Source organism: Schistocerca gregaria, unplaced genomic scaffold, assembly GCF_023897955.1.
Source record: "Schistocerca gregaria isolate iqSchGreg1 unplaced genomic scaffold, iqSchGreg1.2 ptg000492l, whole genome shotgun sequence".
Lineage (NCBI taxonomy): Eukaryota > Metazoa > Arthropoda > Insecta > Orthoptera > Acrididae > Schistocerca > Schistocerca gregaria.
The window spans coordinates 1,924,567-1,937,021 of NW_026061899.1; positions in this window are offsets into that span (position 1 = coordinate 1,924,567).

Below are 12,455 nucleotides of genomic sequence, written 5' to 3' on the forward strand. Positions count from 1 at the left end.
TATCGTCTGCAGAGCTATGTCGCGTGCTGCGGTATGCAGAGACACTAAAAGCACCATAGTAGAACACAGATGACACTTCCAAGTTGATGTAATAGCCAGTAAGAAGTAGTACAATTCAAGTTTTAGTTACTGATTATTGACTTTTTAGCTGGCTTTGGTGCCTTGGACATGAGCTAGGACCTTAAGATTCTGCATGAAAGGAGGACTAGCAGCCGAGTTGCCCAGGAGAATGTGAAAAGTGTTCATATGTAGTAAAAACCTGAGATATCCGTCAGTTTTCGTCATGTGTTATCGAATCGACTTAAAGCCAGATCGTCACATTGGCCGCTCTTCCCTCCGAAACGGTTGCACTTATCGTCTGCAAAGCTATGTCGCATGCTGCGGTATGCGGAGACACTAAAATCACCATAGTGGAACACAGATGAAGCTTCTAAGTAGATGTAATAGCCAGTAAGAAGTAGTACAATTCAAGTTTTAGGTATCGATTATTGACTTTTTAGCTGGCTTTGATGCCTTGGACATGAGCTAGGACCTTAAGATTCTCCATGAAAGGAGGACTAGCAGCCGAGTTGCACGGGAGAATTTGAAAAGTGTTCATATGTAGTAAAAACCTGAGAAATCCGTCCGTTTTCGTCATTTGTTATCGATATCGACTTAAAGCCAGATTGTCACATTGGCCGCTCTTCTCTCTGAAACGGTTGTACTTATCGTCTGCAATGCTATGTCGCGTGCTGCGCTATGCGGAGACACTAAAAGCACCATAGTAGAACACAGATGAAGCTTCTAAGTTGATGTAATAGCCAGTAAGAAGTAGTACAATTCAAGTTTTAGGTATCGATTATTGACTTTTTAGCTGGCTTTGGTGCCTTGGACATTAGCTAGGACCTTAAGATTCTGCATGAAAGGAGGACTAGCAGCCGAGTTGCACGGGAGAATGTGAAAAGTGTTCAAATAGAGTAAAAACCTGAGAAATCCGTCCGTTTTCGTCATTTTTATCGAATCGACTTAAAGCCAAATCGACACATTGGCCGCTCTGCTCTCTGAAACGGTTGTACTTATCGTCTGCAAAGCTATGTCGCGTACTGCGGTATTCGGAGACACTAAAAGCACCATAGTAGAACACAGATGTAGCTTCTAAGATGATGTAATAGCCAGTAAGAAATAGTACCATTCAAGTTTTAGGAATCGGTTATTGACTTTTTACCCTTGTTTGGTGCCTTGGACATGAGCTAGGAACTTAAGATTTTACATGCAGGAGGACTAGCAGCCGAGTTGCACGGGAGAATGTGTAAAGTGTTCATATGTAGTAAAAACCTGAGAAATCCGTTCGTTTTCGTCATTTGTTATCGAATCGACTTAAAGACAGATCGTCACATTGGCCGCTCTTCTCTCTGAAACGGTTCTACTTATCGTCTGCAAAGCTATGTCGCGTGCTGCGGCATGCGGGGACACTAAAATCACCATAGTGGAACACAGATGAAGCTTCTAAGTTGATGTAATAGCCAGTAAGAAGTAGTACAATTCAAGTTTTAGGTATCGATTATTGACTTTTTATCTGGCTTTGGTGCCTTGGACATGACCTTGGACCTTACGATTCTGCATGAAAGGAGGACTAGCAGCCGAGTTGCACGGGAGAATGTGAAAAGTGTTCATATGTAGTAAAAACCTGAGAAATCCGTCCGTTTTTGTCATTTGTTATCGTATCGACTTAAAGCCAGATCGTCACACTGGCCACCCTTCTCTCTGAAACGGTTGTACTTATCGTCTGCAAAGCTATGTCGCATCCTGCGGTATGCGGAGACAGTAAAAGCACCATAGTAAAACACCGATGAAGCTTCTAAGTTGATGTAATAGCCAGTAAGAAGTAGTACAATTCAAGTTTTAGGTATCGATTTTTGACTTCTTAGTTGGCTTTGGTGCCTTGGACATGAGCTATTACCTTAAGATTCTGCATGAAAGGAGGACTAGCAGCCGAGTTGCACGGGAGAATGTGAAAAGTGTTCATATGTAGTAAAAACCTGAGAAATCCGTCCGTTTTCGTCATTTGTTATCGAATCGACTTAAAGCCAGATCGTCACATTGGCCGTTCTTCCCTCCGAAACGGTTGTACTTATCGTCTGCAATGCTATGTCGCATGCTGCGGAATGCGGAGACACTAAAAGCACCATAGTAGAACACCGATGAAACTTCTAAGTTGATGTAATAGCCAGTAAGATGTAGTACAATTCAAGTTTTAGCTTCTGATTATTGACTTTTTAGCTGGCTTTGGTGCCTTGGACATGAGCTATTACCTTAAGATTCTGCATGAAAGGAGGACTAGCAGCCGAGTTGCACGCGAGAATGTGTAAAGTGTTCATATGTAGTAAAAACCTGAGAAATCCGTCCGTTTTCGTCATTTGTTATCGAATCGACTTAAAGCCAGATCGTCACATTGGCCGCTCTCCTCTCTGAAACGGTTGTACTTATCGTCTGCAATGCTATGTCGCGTGCTGCGGTATGCGGAGACACTAAAATCTCCATAGTAGAACACAGATGAAGCTTCTAAGTTGATGTAATAGCCAGTAAGAACTAGTACAATTCAAGTTTTAGGTATCGATTATTGACTTTTTAGCTGGCTTTGATGCCTTGGACATGAGTTAGGACCTTAAGATTCTGCATGAAAGGAGGACTAGCAGACGAGTTGCACGGGAGAATTTGAAAAGTGTTCATATGTAGTAAAAACCTGAGAAATCGGTCCGTTTTCGTCATTTGTTATCGACTCGACTTAAAGCCAGATCATCACATTGGCCGCTCTTCTCTCTGAAATGGTCCTAATTATCGTCTGCAAAGCTATGTCTCTTGCTCCGGTATGCGGAGACACTAAAAGCACCATAGTAGACACCGATGAAGCTTCTAAGTTGATGTAATAGCCAGTAAGAAGTAGTACACTTCAAGTTTAAGGTATCGATTATTGACTTCTTAGATGGATTTGGTGCCTTGGACATGAGCTAGGACCTTAAGATTCTGCATGAAAGGAGGACTAGCAGCCGAGTTGCACGGGAGAATGTGAAAAGTGTTCATATGTAGTAATAACCTGAGAAATCCGTCCATTTTCGTCATTTGTTATCGAATCGACTTAAAGCCAGATCGTCACATTGGCCGCTCTTCTCTCTGAAACGGTTGTACTTATCGTCTGCAAAGCTATGTCGTATGCTGCGGTAGGCGGAGACACTAATACCACCACAGTAGAACACAGATGAAGCTTCTAATTTGATGTAATAGCCAGTAAGAAGTAGTACAATTCAAGTTTTAGGTATTGATTATTGACTTTTTAGCTGGCTTTGATGCCTTGGACATGAGCTAGGACCTTAAGATTTTACATGCAGGAGGACTAGCAGCCGAGTTGCACGGGAGAATGTGTAAAGTGTTCATATGTAGTAAAAACCTGAGAAATCCGTTCGTTTTCGTCATTTGTTATCGAATCGACTTAAAGCCAGATCGTCACATTGGCCGCTCTTCTCTCGGAAACGGTTGTACTTATCGTCTTCAAAGCTATGTTGCGTGCTGCGGTATGCGGAGACACTAAAAGCACCATAGTAGAACACAGATGAAGCTTCTAAGTTGATGTAATAGCCAGTAAGAAGTAGTACAATTCAAGTTTAAGGTATCGATTATTGACTTCTTAGAGGGATTTGGTGCCTTGGACATGAGCTAGGACCTTAAGATTCTGCATGAAAGGAGGACTAGCAGCCGAGTTGCACGGGAGAATGTGAAAAGTGTTCATATGTAGTGAAAACCTGAAAAATCCGTCCGTTTTCGTCATTTGTTATCGACTCGCCAGATCGTCACATTGGCCGCTCTTCTCTCTGAAACGGTTGTACTTATCGTCTGCAAAGCTATGTCGCGTGCTGCGGTATGCGGAGACACTAAAAGCACCATAGTGGAACACAGATGAAGCTTCTAAGTTGATGTAATAGCCAGTAAGAAGTAGTACAATTCAAGTTTTAGGTATCGATTATTGACTTTTTAGCTGGCTTTGACGCCTTGGACATCAGCTAGGAACTTAAGATTCTGCAAGAAAGGAGGACTAGCATCCGAGTTGCACGGGAGAATGTGAAAAGTGTTCAAATAGAGTAAAAACCTGAGAAATCCGTCCGTTTTGGTCATTTTTATCGAATCGACTTAAAGCCCTCATCGTCATATTGGCCGCTCTTCTCTCTGAAACGGTTGTACTTATCGTCTGCAAAGCTATGTCGTATGCTGCGGTAGGCGGAGACACTAAAACCACCAAACTAGAACACAGATGAAGCTTCTAATTTGATGTAATAGCCAGTAAGAAGTAGTACAATTCAAGTTTTAGGTATTGATTATTGACTTTTTAGCTGGCTTTGATGCCTTGGACATGAGCTAGGACCTTAAGAATCTGCATGAAAGGAGGATTAGCAGCCGAGTTGCACGGGAGAATGTGAAAAGTGTTCATATGTAGTAAAAACCTGAGAAATCCGTCCGTTTTCGTCATTTGTTATCGAATCGACTTAAAGCAAGATCGTCACATTGGCCGCTCTTCTCTCTGAAACGGTTGTACTTGTCGTCTTCAAAGCTATGTCGCGTGCTGCGGTATGCGGAGACACTAAAAGCACCATAGTAGAACACAGATGAAGCTTCTAAGTTGATGTAATAGCCAGTAAGATGTAGTACAATTCAAGTTTTAGCTTCTGATTATTTGCTTTTTAGCTGGCTTTGGAGCCTTGGACAGGAGCTAGGACCTTAAGATTCTGCATGAAAGGAGGACTAGCAGCCGAGTTACACAGGAGAATGTGAAAAGTGTTTATATGTAGTAAAAACCTGAGAAATCCGTCCGTTTTCGTCATTTGTTATCGAATCGACTTAAAGCCAGATCGTCACATTTGCTGCTCTTCTGTCTGAAACGGTTGTACTTATAGTCTGCAAAGCTATGTCGTATGCTGCGGTAGGCGGAGACACTAAAACCACCACAATTGAACACAGATGAAGCTTCTAATTTGATGTAATAGACAGTAAGAAGTAGTACAATTCAAGTTTTAGGTATTGATTATTGACTTTTAAGCTGGCTTTGATGCCTTGGACATGAGCTAGGACCTTAAGAATCTGCATCAAAAGGAGGACTAGCAGCCGAGTTGCACGGGACAATGTGAAAAGTGTTCATTCGTAGTTAAAACCTGAGAAATATGTCCGTTTTCGTCATTTGTTATCGAATCGACTTAAAGCCAGATCGTCACATTGGCCGCTCTTCTCTCTGAGACGGTTGTACTTATCGTCTTCAAAGCTATGTCGCGTGCTGCGGTATGCGGAGACACTAAAAGCACCATAGTAGAACACAGATGAAGCCTCTAAGTTGATGTAATAGCCAGTAAGAAGTAGTACAATTCAAGTTTTAGGTATCGATTATAGATTTTTAGCTGCCTTTGGTGCCTTGGACATGAGCTAGGATCTTAAGATTCTGCATCAAAAGGAGGACTAGCAGCCGAGTTGCACGGGACAATGTGAAAAGTGTTCATTCGTAGTTAAAACCTGAGAAATCCGTCCCTTTTCGTCATTTGTTATCGAATCGACTTAAAGCCAGATCGTCACATTGGCCGCTCTTCTCTCTGAAACGGTTGTACTTATCGTCTTCAAAGCTATGTCGCTATGTCGCGTGCTGCGGTATGCGGAGACACTAAAAGCACCATAGTACAACACAGATGAAGCTTCTAAGTTGATGTGATAGCCAGTAAGAAGTAGTACAATTCAAGTTTTAGGTATTGATTATTGACTTTTTAGCTGGCTTTGGTGCCTTGGACATGAGCTAGGACCTTAAGATTCTGCATGAAAGGAGGACTAGCAGCCGCGTTGTACGGGAGAATGTGAAATGTGTTCATATGTAGTAAAAACCTGAGAAATCCGTCCGTTTTCGTCATTTGTTATCAAATCGACTTAAAGCCAGATCGTCATATTGGCTGCTCTTCTCTCTGAAACGGTTGTACTTATCGGCTGGAAAGCTTTGTCGCGTGCTGCGGTATGCGGAGACACTAAAAGCACCATAGTAGAACACAGATGAAGCTTCTAAGATGATGTAATAGCCAGTAAGAAGTAGTACAATTCAAGTTTTAGGTATCGATTATTGACTTTTTAGCTGGCTTTGGTGCCTTGGACATGAGCTAGGACCTTAAGATTCTGCATGAAAGGAGGACTAGCAGCCGAGTTGCAGGGGAGAATGTGAAAAGTGTTTATATGTAGTAAAAACCTGAGAAATCCGTCCGTTTTCGTCATTTGTTTTCGAAACGACTTAAAGCCAGATCGTCACATTGGCCGCTCTTCTCTCTGAAACGGTTGTACTTATCGTCTTCAAAGCTATGTCGCGTGCTGCGGTATGCGGAGACACTAAAAGCACCATAGTAGAACACAGATGAAGCTTCTAAGTTGATGTAATAGCCAGTAAGAAGTAGTACAATTCAAGATTTAGGTATCGATTATTGACTTTTTAGCTGGCTTTGGTGCCTTGGACATGAGCTAGGACCTTAAGATTCTGCATGAAAGGAGGACTAGCAGCCCAGTTGCACGGGAGCATGTGAAAAGTGTTCATATGTAGTAAAACCCTGAGAAATCCGTCCGTTTTCGTCATTTGTTATCGAATCGACTTGAAGCCAGATCGTCACATTGGCCGCTCTTCTCTCTGAAACGGTTGTACTTATCGTCTGCAAAGCTATGTCGTATGCTGCGGTAGGCGGAGACACTAAAACCACCACAATTGAACACAGATGATTCTTCTAATTTGATGTAATAGCCAGTAAGAAGTAGTACAATTCAAGTTTTAGGTATCGATTATTGACTTTTTAGCTGGCTTTGGTGCCTTGGACATGAGCTAGGACCTTAAGATTCTGCATTAAAGGAGGACTAGCAGCCGAGTTTTACGGGAGAATGTGAAAAGTATTCATATGTAGTAAAAACCTGAGAAATCCGTCCGTTTTCGTCATTTGTTATCGAATCGACTTAAAGCCAGATCGTCACATTGGCCGCTCTTCTCTCTGAAACGGTTGTACTTATCGTCTTCAAAGCTATGTCGGGTGCTGCGGTATGCGGAGACACTAAAAGCACCATAGTAGAACACAGATGAAGCTTCTAAGTTGATGTAATAGCCAGTAAGAAGTAGTACAATTCAAGTATTAGGTATCGATTATTGATTTTTTAGCTGGCTTTGGTGCCTTGGACATGAGCTACGACCTTACGATTCTGCATCAAAAGGAGGACTAGCAGCCGAGTTGCACGGGACAATGTGAAAAGTGTTCATATGTAGTAAAAACCTGAGAAATCCGTCCGTTTTCGTCATTTGTTATCGAATCGACTTAAAGCCAGATCGTCACATTGGCCGCTCTTCTGTCTGAAACGGTTGTACTTATCGTCTGCAAAGCTATGTCGCGTGCTGCGGTATGCGGAGACACTAAAAGCACCATAGTAGAACACAGATGAAGCTTCTAAGTTGATGTGATAGCCAGTAAGAAGTAGTACAATTCAAGTTTTAGGTATCGATTATTGACTTTTTAGCTGGCTTTGGCGCCATGGACATGAGCTAGGACCTTAAGATTCTGCATGAAAGGAGGACTAGCAGCCGCGTTGTACGGGAGAATGTGAAAAGTGTTCATATGTAGTAAAAACCTGAGAAATCCGTCCGTTTTCGTCATTTGTTATCGAATCGACTTAAAGCCAGATCGTCACATTGGCCCCTCTTTTCTCTGAAACGGTTGTACTTATCGTCTGCAAAGCTATGTCGCGTGCTGCGGTGTGCGGAGACACTAAAAGCACCATAGTAGAACACAGATGAAGCTTCTAAGTTGATGTAATAGCCAGTAAGAAGTAGTACAATTCAAGTTTTAGGTATCGATTATTGACTTTTTAGCTGGCTTTGGTGGCTTGGACATGAGCTAGGACCTTAAGATTCTGCATGAAAGGAGGACTAGCATCCGTGTTGCACGGGAGAATGTGAAAAGTGTTCATATGTAGTAAAAACCTGAGAAATCCGTCCGTTTTCGTCATTTGTTAACGAATCGACTTAAAGCCAGGTCGACGCATTGGCCGCTCTTCTCTCTGAAACGGTTGTACTTATTGTCTGCAAAGCTATGTCGCATGCTGCGGTAGGCGGAGACACTAAAACCACCACAGTAGAACACAGATGAAGCTTCTAATTTGATGTAATAGCCAGTAAGAAGTAGTACAATTCAAGTTTTAGGTATTGATTATTGACTTTTTAGCTGGCTTTGATGCCTTGGACATGAGCTAGGACCTTAAGAATCTGCATGAAAGGAGGATTAGCAGCCGAGTTGCACGGGAGAATGTGAAAAGTGTTCATATGTAGTAAAAACCTGAGAAATCCGTCCGTTTTCGTCATTTGTTATCGAATCGACTTAAAGCCAGATCGTCACATTGGCCGCTCTTCTCTCTGAAACGGTTGTACTTGTCGTCTTCAAAGCTATGTCGCGTGCTGCGGTATGCGGAGACACTAAAAGCACCATAGTAGAACACAGATGAAGCTTCTAATTTGATGTAATAGCCAGTAAGAAGTAGTACAATTCAAGTTTTAGTTATCGATTATTGATTTTTTAGCTGGCTTTGGTGCCTTGGACATGAGCTAGGACCTTAAGATTCTGCATCAAAAGGAGGACTAGCAGCCAAGTTGCACGGGACAATGTGAAAAGTGTTCATATGTAGTAAAAACCTGAGAAATCCGTCCGTTTTCGTCATTTGTTATCGAAACGACTTAAAGCCAGATCGTCACATTGGCCGCTCTACTGTCTGAAACGGTTGTACTTATCGTCTGCAAAGCTATGTCGCGTGCTGCGGTATGCGGAGACACTAAAAGCACCATAGTAGAACACAGATGAAGCTTCTAAGTTGATGTGATAGCCAGTAAGAAGTAGTACAATTCATGTTTTAGGTATCGATTATTGACTTTTTAGCTGGCTTTGGTGCCTTGAACATGAGCAAGGACCTTAAGATTCTGCATGAAAGGAGGACTAGCAGCCGCGTTGTACGGGAGAATGTGAAAAGTGTTCATATGTAGTAAAAACCTGAGAAATCCGTCCGTTTTCGTCATTTGTTATCGAATCGACTTACAGCCAGATCGTCACATTGGCCCCTCTTTTCTCTGAAACGGTTGTACTTATCGTCTGCAAAGCTATGTCGCGTGCTGCGGTGTGCGGAGACACTAAAAGCACCATGGTAGAACACAGATGAAGCTTCTAAGTTGATGTAATAGCCAGTAAGAAGTAGTACAATTCAAGTTTTAGGTATCGATTATTGATTTTTTAGCTGGCTGTGGTGCCTTGGACATGAGCTACGACCTTAAGATTTTGCATCAAAAGGAGGACTAGCAGTCGAGTTGCACGGGACAATGTGAAAAGTGTTCATATGTAGTAAAAACCTGAGAAATCCGTCCGTTTTCGTCATTTGTTATCGAATCGACTTAAAGCCAGATCGTCACATTGGCCGCTCTTCTGTCTGAAACGGTTGTACTTATCGTCTGCAAAGCTATGTCGCGTGCTGCGGTATGCGGAGACACTAAAAGCACCATAGTAGAACACAGATGAAGCTTCTAAGTTGATGTGATAGCCAGTAAGAAGTAGTACAATTCAAGTTTTAGGTATCGATTATTGACTTTTTAGCTGCCTTTGGTGCCTTGGACATGAGCTAGGACCTTAAGATTCTGCATCAAAAGGAGGACTAGCAGCCGCGTTGGATAGGAGAAAGTCAAAAGTGTTCATATGTAGTAAAAACCTGAGAAATCCGTCCGTTTTCGTCATTTGTTATCGAATCGACTTAAAGCCAGATCGTCACATTGGCCGCTCTTCTGTCTGAAACGGTTGTACTTATCGTCTGCAAAGCTATGTCGCGTGCTGCGGTATGCGGAGACACTAAAAGCACCATAGTAGAACACAGATGAAGCTTCTAAGTTGATGTGATAGCCAGTAAGAAGTAGTACAATTCATGTATTAGGTATCGATTATTGACTTTTTAGCTGGCTTTGGTGCCTTGAACATGAGCAAGGACCTTAAGATTCTGCATGAAAGGAGGACTAGCAGCCGCGTTGTACGGGAGAATGTGAAAAGTGTTCATATGTAGTAAAAAACTGAGTAATCCGTCCGTTTTCGTCATTTGTTATCGAATTGACTTAAAGCCAGATCGACACATTGGCCGCTCTTCTCTCTGAAACGGTTGTACTTATCGTCTGGAAAGCTTTTTCGCGTGCTGCGGTATGCGGAGACACTAAAAGCACAGTAGTAGAACACAGATGAAGCTTCTAAGATGATGTAATAGCCAGTAAGAAGTAGTACAATTAAAGTTTTAATTATCGATTATTGACTTTTTAGCTGGCTTTGGTGCCTTGGACATGAGCTAGGACCTTAAGATTCTGCATGAAAGGAGGACTAGCAGCCGCGTTGCACGGGAGAATGTGAAATGTGTTCATATGTAGTAGAAACCTGAGAAATCCGTCCGTTTTCGTCATTTGTTATCGAATCGACTTAAAGCCCGATCGTCACTTGGCCGCTCTTCTCTCTGAAACGGTAGTACTTATCGTATGCAAAGCTATGTCGCGTGCTGCGGTATGCGGAGACAATAAAATCACCATAGTAGAACACAGATGAAGCTTCTAAGTCGATGTAATAGCCAGTAAGAAGTAGTACAATTCAAGTTTTAGGTACTGATTATTGACTTTTTAGCTGGCTTTGGTGCCTTGGACATGAGCTATTACCTTAAGATTCTGCATGAAAGGAGGACTAGCAGCCGAGTTGCACGGGAGAATGTGAAAAGTGTTCATATGTAGTAAAAACCTGAGAAATCCGTCCGTTTTCGTCATTTGTTATCGAATCGACTTAAAGCCAGATCGTCACATTGGCCGCTCTTCTCTCTGAAACGGTTGTACTTATCGTCTGCAAAGCTATGTCGTATGCTGCGGTAGGCGGAGACACTAAAACCACCACAATTGAACACAGATGAAGCTTCTAATTTGATGTAATAGCCAGTAAGAAGTAGTACAATTGAAGTTTTAGGTATCGATTATTGACTTTTTAGCTGGCTTTGGTGCCTTGGACATGAGCTAGGACCTTAAGATTCTGCATTAAAGGAGGACTAGCAGCCGAGTTGCACGGGAGAATGTGAAAAGTATTCATATGTAGTAAAAACCTGAGAAATCCGTCCGTTTTCGTCATTTGTTATCGAATCGACTTAAAGCCAGATCGTCACATTGGCCGCTCTTCTCTCTGAAACGGTTGTACTTATCGTCTTCAAAGCTATGTCGCGTGCTGCGGGATGCGGAGACACTAAAAGCACCATAGTAGAACACAGATGAAGCTTCTAAGTTGATGTAATAGCCAGTAAGAAGTAGTACAATTCAAGTTTTAGGTATCGATTATTGATTTTTTAGCTGGCTGTGGTGCCTTGGACATGAGCTACGACCTTAAGATTCTGCATCAAAAGGAGGACTAGCAGCCGAGTTGCACGGGAGAATGTGAAAAGTGTTCATATGTAGTAAAAACCTGAGAAATCCGTCCGTTTTCGTCATTTGTTATCGAATCGACTTACAGCCAGATCGTCACATTGGCCCCTCTTTTCTCTGAAACGGTTGTACTTATCGTCTGCAAAGCTATGTCGCGTGCTGCGGTGTGCGGAGACACTAAAAGCACCATGGTAGAACACAGATGAAGCTTCTAAGTTGATGTAATAGCCAGTAAGAAGTAGTACAATTCAAGTTTTAGGTATCGATTATTGACTTTTTAGCTGCCTTTGGTGCCTTGGACATGAGCTAGGACCTTAAGATTCTGCATGAAAGGAGGACTAGCAGCCGCGTTGCACGGGAGAATGTGAAATGTGTTCATATGTAGTAAAAACCTGAGAAATCCGTCCGTTTTCGTCATTTGTTATCGAATTGACTTAAAGCCAGATCGACACATTGGCCGCTCTTCTCTCTGAAACGGTTGTACATATCGTCTGCAAAGCTATGTCGTATGCTGCGATATGCGGAGACACTAAAACCACCACAATTGAACACAGATGAAGCTTCTAATTTGATGTAATAGCCAGTAAGAGGTAGTACAATTCAAGTTTTAGGTATTGATTATTGACTTTTTAGCTGGCTTTGGTGCCTTGGACATGAGCTAGGACCTTAAGATTCTGCATGAAAGTAGGACTAGCAGCCGCGTTGTACGGGAGAATGTGAAATGTGTTCATATGTAGTAAAAACCTGAGAAATCCGTCCGTTTTCGTCATTTGTTATCAAATCGACTTAAAGCCAGATCGTCACATTGGCTGCTCTTCTCTCTGAAACGGTTGTACTTATCGGTTGGAAAGCTTTGTCGCGTGCTGCGGTATGCGGAGACACTAAAAGCACCATAGTAGAACACAAATGAAGCTTCTAAGATGATGTAATAGCCAGTAAGAAGTAGTACAATTCAAGTTTTAGGTATCGA